The sequence below is a fragment of the Antennarius striatus genome, chromosome 12 (genome assembly GCF_040054535.1).
Source record: "Antennarius striatus isolate MH-2024 chromosome 12, ASM4005453v1, whole genome shotgun sequence".
In the NCBI taxonomy this organism is placed as follows: Eukaryota; Metazoa; Chordata; class Actinopteri; order Lophiiformes; family Antennariidae; genus Antennarius; species Antennarius striatus.
The window spans coordinates 6732419-6738443 of record NC_090787.1 but is presented as its reverse complement, the minus strand read 5'-3'; the positions used below and the strand labels follow the sequence as shown (position 1 = coordinate 6738443).

Genomic DNA, 6025 nt, shown 5'->3' with positions numbered 1-6025 from the left:
ATAGCTTCTGCTTCCCCTGCTAACCCCGGACCACAAAGGGGCCAGATAAAGGCAGAGAGTAATTTCACATCCAGATCCTGAAGTCCAGGCTGTATTCGCAACAGAGTTGGTGATTGTTGAGTCTATGAAAACAGAAACCACGTGTGTTTTGTGAAAAGGAGGTAACATAATCATGTGCGTACACACTTGTAGGCATACCAGCTACCACTGGTGGTTTTCGCTGACGATAACTGTGATCCGTCCCAACATTTACTGCAGTCGAGTCATGTATGTGACCGAAGTGGAAGCTGTGATGATTCTGTGTGATTATTCATTAATCAGTGTGATTAATCAGACAACCAGAAGGTGTCCAAATTCACCAAAATTTACCAAAAATTTTTCCAAAGTTTTCCAAAAATCTAATTCTGGGAAAACTAAAAATCTTATTGTTTAGTGTGAAAAAAGGAATCCACGAGACAACCACTGTAAGGGACGTGTTAGGAGGTGTGAAGGCGACAACGATACTTTGACAGCGTGACAGACTTGACCACCGCTCGGCGTAGCAGGAACAGCCAGCTGGTAGTCTGAGCCAACCAGTGATGAGCAGCAGCTGTCACACCGTCCACACAGAGAGCCTTGCTAGACAGTCGCTGGAGACACATTCACAGGCCTTTGGAAAAGAGACTGTGTGGTACCAGTGTTTCCTCCAGGTTTTTCTCCCACCCTCTGCGCTCATTTGCATGCATGCAGCAAGACGGTCCCTCTGCAGCAGGTTTCACAGGTCTGTCTTCACCTACAAATAGACACATCAATGAAAAATAATGTGTCGGGTGTGTGTGAGAGGAGCATGGCAGAAGCAAGCAGCGTCTAATTTTAGACACAAGCGATTAATTGAATGTCACTTCTTATGTCAGAATTCTAGCTATGAGGACAGAACACGTTTGTCTGTTGAAATTTCCAGTCATGTTACATCATTTGTTTTCAGAAATAGCGGATGGCGCAGCGGTAATGTTAGCCTAGCGATGGTCTGACATGTAAGATGTGTCAGAAACACTGGGTATGTGTGTTTTAGCTGAGGTAACAGCTCAGACAGGCTGACAAGCTGCTGTGTGCGTGTCTGTGTGCGTGCGTGCGCGCGTGTTTGTGTGTGTGTGTGTGTGTGTGTGTCTGTCTTTGGGATACGTACCCCTGCTCTTTATCATGGGATAATCATCAAGGGAAAGAATGCAGCCGACTGCTCCTTCTTAATCCGCCAAAATTGAAAAATACTAAAAGCATCAGCGAAAAATAACATCGGTGAGTCTCAATCAACATACTTGTGAAGATGAGCGAGGTTCCAGACTCCCTCTGAAACATTTCATTTAGTAGATAAGCCCCAAATGGTCTGTATTGGCGCTGGACTCACAAGGTTCAAATTTATTTGAAACCGCATGTTTTGTCTTGAGATATTTTTATCTCACAAATTTGCTATTTTTTCCCTTTTTTTTTGAAAGAAATGTCTAATGTCTAAATATATTAGACCACCAAAGTCTACAGACTGGTTTTTTGGAATCACATTTTATGAGTAAATTAATTAAAATCTGTATGTAAAGTTAGGCTGATGAAACTACTCACCCACTACTGAACGTACAATGTTGAGTGTTTATGAGTAAATCATTTTGTCATCATGAATTGATGATGTGCATGTAGGCGGTACATAATGTGGTCAAACAGTGTAATTTGTGCTCTCATTCAGCAGTTAAGTGCCTTGGTGTTTCTAAGAAGGACAATAAAGGGATTAAAATGATTTTTTCTTCAGTGGCACTTCAGTTTTTTGACTGTTTTGGTTTATGATTTGTGAATACAGTCTGTTTACCACGCCTTCAATGTGCGTTCCACATGTTTGCCACCAAATAATAAGGCTACAGATGACCTTGCTGCTTCACCGCGGCTGCTGGTGAAATTGTCCCAATCACCACCCTTTTCAAATTAGAAGGAAGATTGATTTTGACTTACTTTTACATGAGTGCCTGGCTATAATCAATTAGTCTGTGTAAAACATACTGTAATGGAGGGTGTTTGCTCAAGGCTACTGTTGCTAATTATGAGCCTCAGTTTGGTGTCAAAGGCGCTCACTGAGAACCATTTAGGGGCGGCAGTGTCTCAGCGGTAGAGCAGGTCGTCCTATGATTCAGGATCGGCGGTTCGATTCCTGCTCCTGCCCCAAAAAAACACCCGGAGTGTGAGCTGACAGGGGGAAGCGTCAGCTCACCTCCCAAGCACTGCCGTCCCCTTTATAAGTTGCTCATTGGAGGTGCACCAAAGGGGGTGCCTACCGCTCTATCTCCCCCTCACCTGCACGCCTACAGGCCCCCTTGAGTGTGTGTGTTACGGGCCTTTAGACACAATGTATATGCATGTACCTACTAACCTGTGTGTAGAGTGGATTTTTAATTTCTCTTCGGGGATTAATACAGTTACTAAAAAAATTTAAAAAACCAGTGGGAAATTCTCTAAACAGGATGGACTGTATGAAATGTTTTTGGGCTTTTTATTTCGAATCACAGAGAGATAAAATTCAAGGTGTGAAAGAATTTATTGCACTCTGCACAGAAATGATGGTTTGAAAAGGACTTTCCACAAGAATCTGTGCTTCCATCATGTGTCCCTTGTTTGACAGTGGTTTGATTGCCAAAATATTTTTTTCCCAATACTTTTCATACATTATCAACAGTTGTTTTTGTTCTTTTTAAACGGAATACTGGATATATTACCACCTGGAATGTACCACACCATCAGGAGATTGTAAGTCATGGTGAAAATCCAACACAGCACTGTTGAGTAAGTTATTTGTTGGAACAGATTTCGAATAGCTGAACCATGAATAATGGAAAAGGAATAACTTTCAAAAGAAGTCTCAAAAAACTCTGAAGAAGACTATTTAATATTTAAAGAATCACCATTCCCACAAAGAGTTCGAAGGTTGTTTGCTAAAGGGAGAGTGGATCGATATCTGCTCGAGAACTTTTGCATTATGAGACTGCAAGACAAACATCTGTCCTGCTATTTTTTACCACATTGACTACTCAACCATCTCATCTTCTTTGCCATTTTAAGTGCACTTTGCATTTCAGTCAAAAAAGAAAAAGAGAGAAGACAAAAAATAAAAGCCTTTGCGGGTCATTTGGGTTAGACCTCTTATTCGTTCTGTACTCCATTATATGTGGCTCCATCAAAATACCAAACTAGACAGAGGAGACACAAACTCTCAAGAGCAAAAACCTTCTAGACTCTTCTACACTGCTCCAGAATCAGAATCCCAAATGACTTTGGACAACAGGCTGTAGGTTTTGGGGGGATCAGGCGACAGTGATGAGGTGGTGGGGTTTGTGCAAATAAAGCAGCATGACCTCGGCTTGCTTGACTGAGATAATTTGCACTTCCCCGAGGGGAGGCGGCATCAATTCCGCACCATCAGACCTGTCACCAAATTGCAGCAGAAGCAGGAGAGCTGCAGGTTGTTATTCATGCAGTATATGTAAAGATTGTGAAACACTTGTAAATACGTAAAGCATCACATTTCACTTGGCAAACATTGACTTTCGAATCCGTGCCGCAGGGGGGGCTGGGGTACAAATGTAAGGACAGCGACTGTCATCGATCAAGCCATCAAGGAATTGAGCAACCTCTTTTCACCTCTACTGGAACTAAAAACAGAAGGAACGGCTAATGCACACGTCAGATGAAGTTAACATCAGAGCACAAATGCGATAACAGTCTGCACCGCAGACTCGTGTGTCGGCACTGCAAAGGGCAGGACTAGGCCCCTGCGAAACTGCGAGGACAACGCTTACAGCCGGAGCTGACTGGACTGCTCATTGGTAGACATGCTGTACAGACTACAAATTATTGTCCAGTTTTAGACAAGCCGGTTGGATGATATTTCAGTGTGTGTGTAAAATAAAATGTAAAGACATCGTAGAACGGTTTGGGATGCTGCTGCTGGTTTTTCTGGATTCAATCGCAAATAATAACAAGAACCGATGTAGTCCAAGACTGCAATATCCCGCAACACCCCTGAATTCAAAATTTTACCCTGACCTACTTGCATAGGTCAAAGATCAAAGCTAGTTTTCTGACCTACTTTCATAGATCAAAGCAGTAACTTTGATCTACTGTCTTACTCACACTGGCCTTCTCCCTCATCTTTCTATCTTATCCGGTTCCTGAGTGTACAAAAGTTAAAATTTGACCTTGACCTAGTTTTACTCATAGTCAAGGTCATCATCTCATTTTCATCTTCTTTGCTGCCCGAGTAATGTGTTTTTTCTTTCATCTTTCTATCTGCAATGGTTGCGAAGATATTTGGTGGATGGACAGACGCACGGGCTAACGGAGTAACGGATGAACACACAAACGCTGACAATTACAGCGGGATGTAATTATTCAAGGCCTTCTCAAATATTTTCATAATTTTCTTATGAATGTGGACTTTAGACAAACATACTCCTGGATATTTAAGTTTGAAATACTTTGCATATGTTGGATTGGCTGGGATTCGTTACAAGGAAACAAGCGTAGTCTTGGTTTGCACATAGACATTTTTTTTTTGGTTTGAAGCCTAAGCTAACAAGGTGATACTTTACCACAGGGCTGCCAGCAAGAGGAAACCCAGACTGGTTAGTGGTTATTAGTTGCACTCTTTGTGGACGGAGAAAACTAATATGTACAATTAGTCCTGCAGGGATCTCTTATTACTGTTGGACTGTTTAACCAAATTTTAATATCTTTCTTTAATTAACACAAAATATTCTCTTCTCAGCTTAGGGCATGATAAGCTTTCTAAGCATAGTTAAGTGCCAAAATAGTAACTTGCAAACAAACAAATCCAAAAATATGAGTCGCCTGAAATGAAGCTGCTGTAGAGGAGATTGGCTAAATGTTTGAAAGGCCTGTTATGAATAATATGTTTTTGTTAGCGATAGCTCTTATGAAACTCCTTAAATATGTTGGGTTTGTCTGTTAGTGGGTTATGCAATAATTCTTGGATGGATTTATGCAGGACTTATCTCGGAACTTTTCTTTTGAAATTTAGGGCATTTTTATAATATTTTACGTAATTGTGCAAAAACTACTCAGCAAAAAATCTGTTATACTCTTTGGAGAGGTGGGGCATGTGCCAAGAAAGATAAATCAACATAGCTTTTTCTACCTTTGCAGAGGTATACATTAAATATTCATACCACACACCATGTAAAAGGCCGGCCGAGAAGTGCGTGTTGCGTGGGATGTCATTATGAAGTTATAAAGAAAACTAAGCAGTACATCTCTTTGAAATGGTTTTTCTGGACCCCCTCATCCTCTATATTTTGCCTGTCACTGTCACAGATGTACTCATTGCTCAAGTCAGAATTGTACCTGTCATTCCCTTCCTATGAGTTTGCAGTGAAGCTACAGCATACTAGAGAAAGGCCACAGCGCCTGAGGGTATGGCTATAGTGGACTGTCATGTCGCTCACTGTAGTCTTTATGCTCCAACACTCTCACGGCCAGGCTCTGTGAACATATGCACACAACAGATACTCACACAAATGTTCATGTCACAGCTGCTCACTGTATTTATCACCACGGTGAACACGGTCATGTGTCATGATGCGGCAATTCATGAGTTCATAGAGGATTGGGCTCCTCCCATCAATAATGCAGTCCACGTGGAATAACCGTGAAATCATTGTTCTTATTTTATAAGCGTCTTTCTCTGCTCCATAACCATCCTCAAGAGGTGCAGTTAGAGAGCTCCAGCCCAAGAACAGCCAGTGGTAATGGATGAATGAATGAAAACACCAGGCTCTTCCCTTCTCTTGTCCTTTTCATATTTCATTAACCTCTGTTACTTCCTCATCCTCCGTATGCTTTGGAACTCTGCACAGAACCCTAGGTGATACGGCTATATATAGAAGAATGAACGAGATGGTAAAAAATGTGAGTTCCTTTCAGTGAGCTGCCATGAGAAGCTTGTTTCAATGCTCATTGTTGGAAGGGTTAATGAGGCTCAGATTTTTGCAGA

The 6025-nt window shown here is 41.6% G+C and overlaps 1 protein-coding gene across 2 annotated transcripts in view; it reads left to right on the top strand.

Annotated features, from left to right (window-relative positions):
* adarb1b (adenosine deaminase RNA specific B1b) overlaps positions 1–6025 on the top strand; it is an 87115-nt gene that overhangs the window by 4981 nt on the left and 76109 nt on the right. The gene's annotated exons all lie outside the window — the stretch shown is intronic.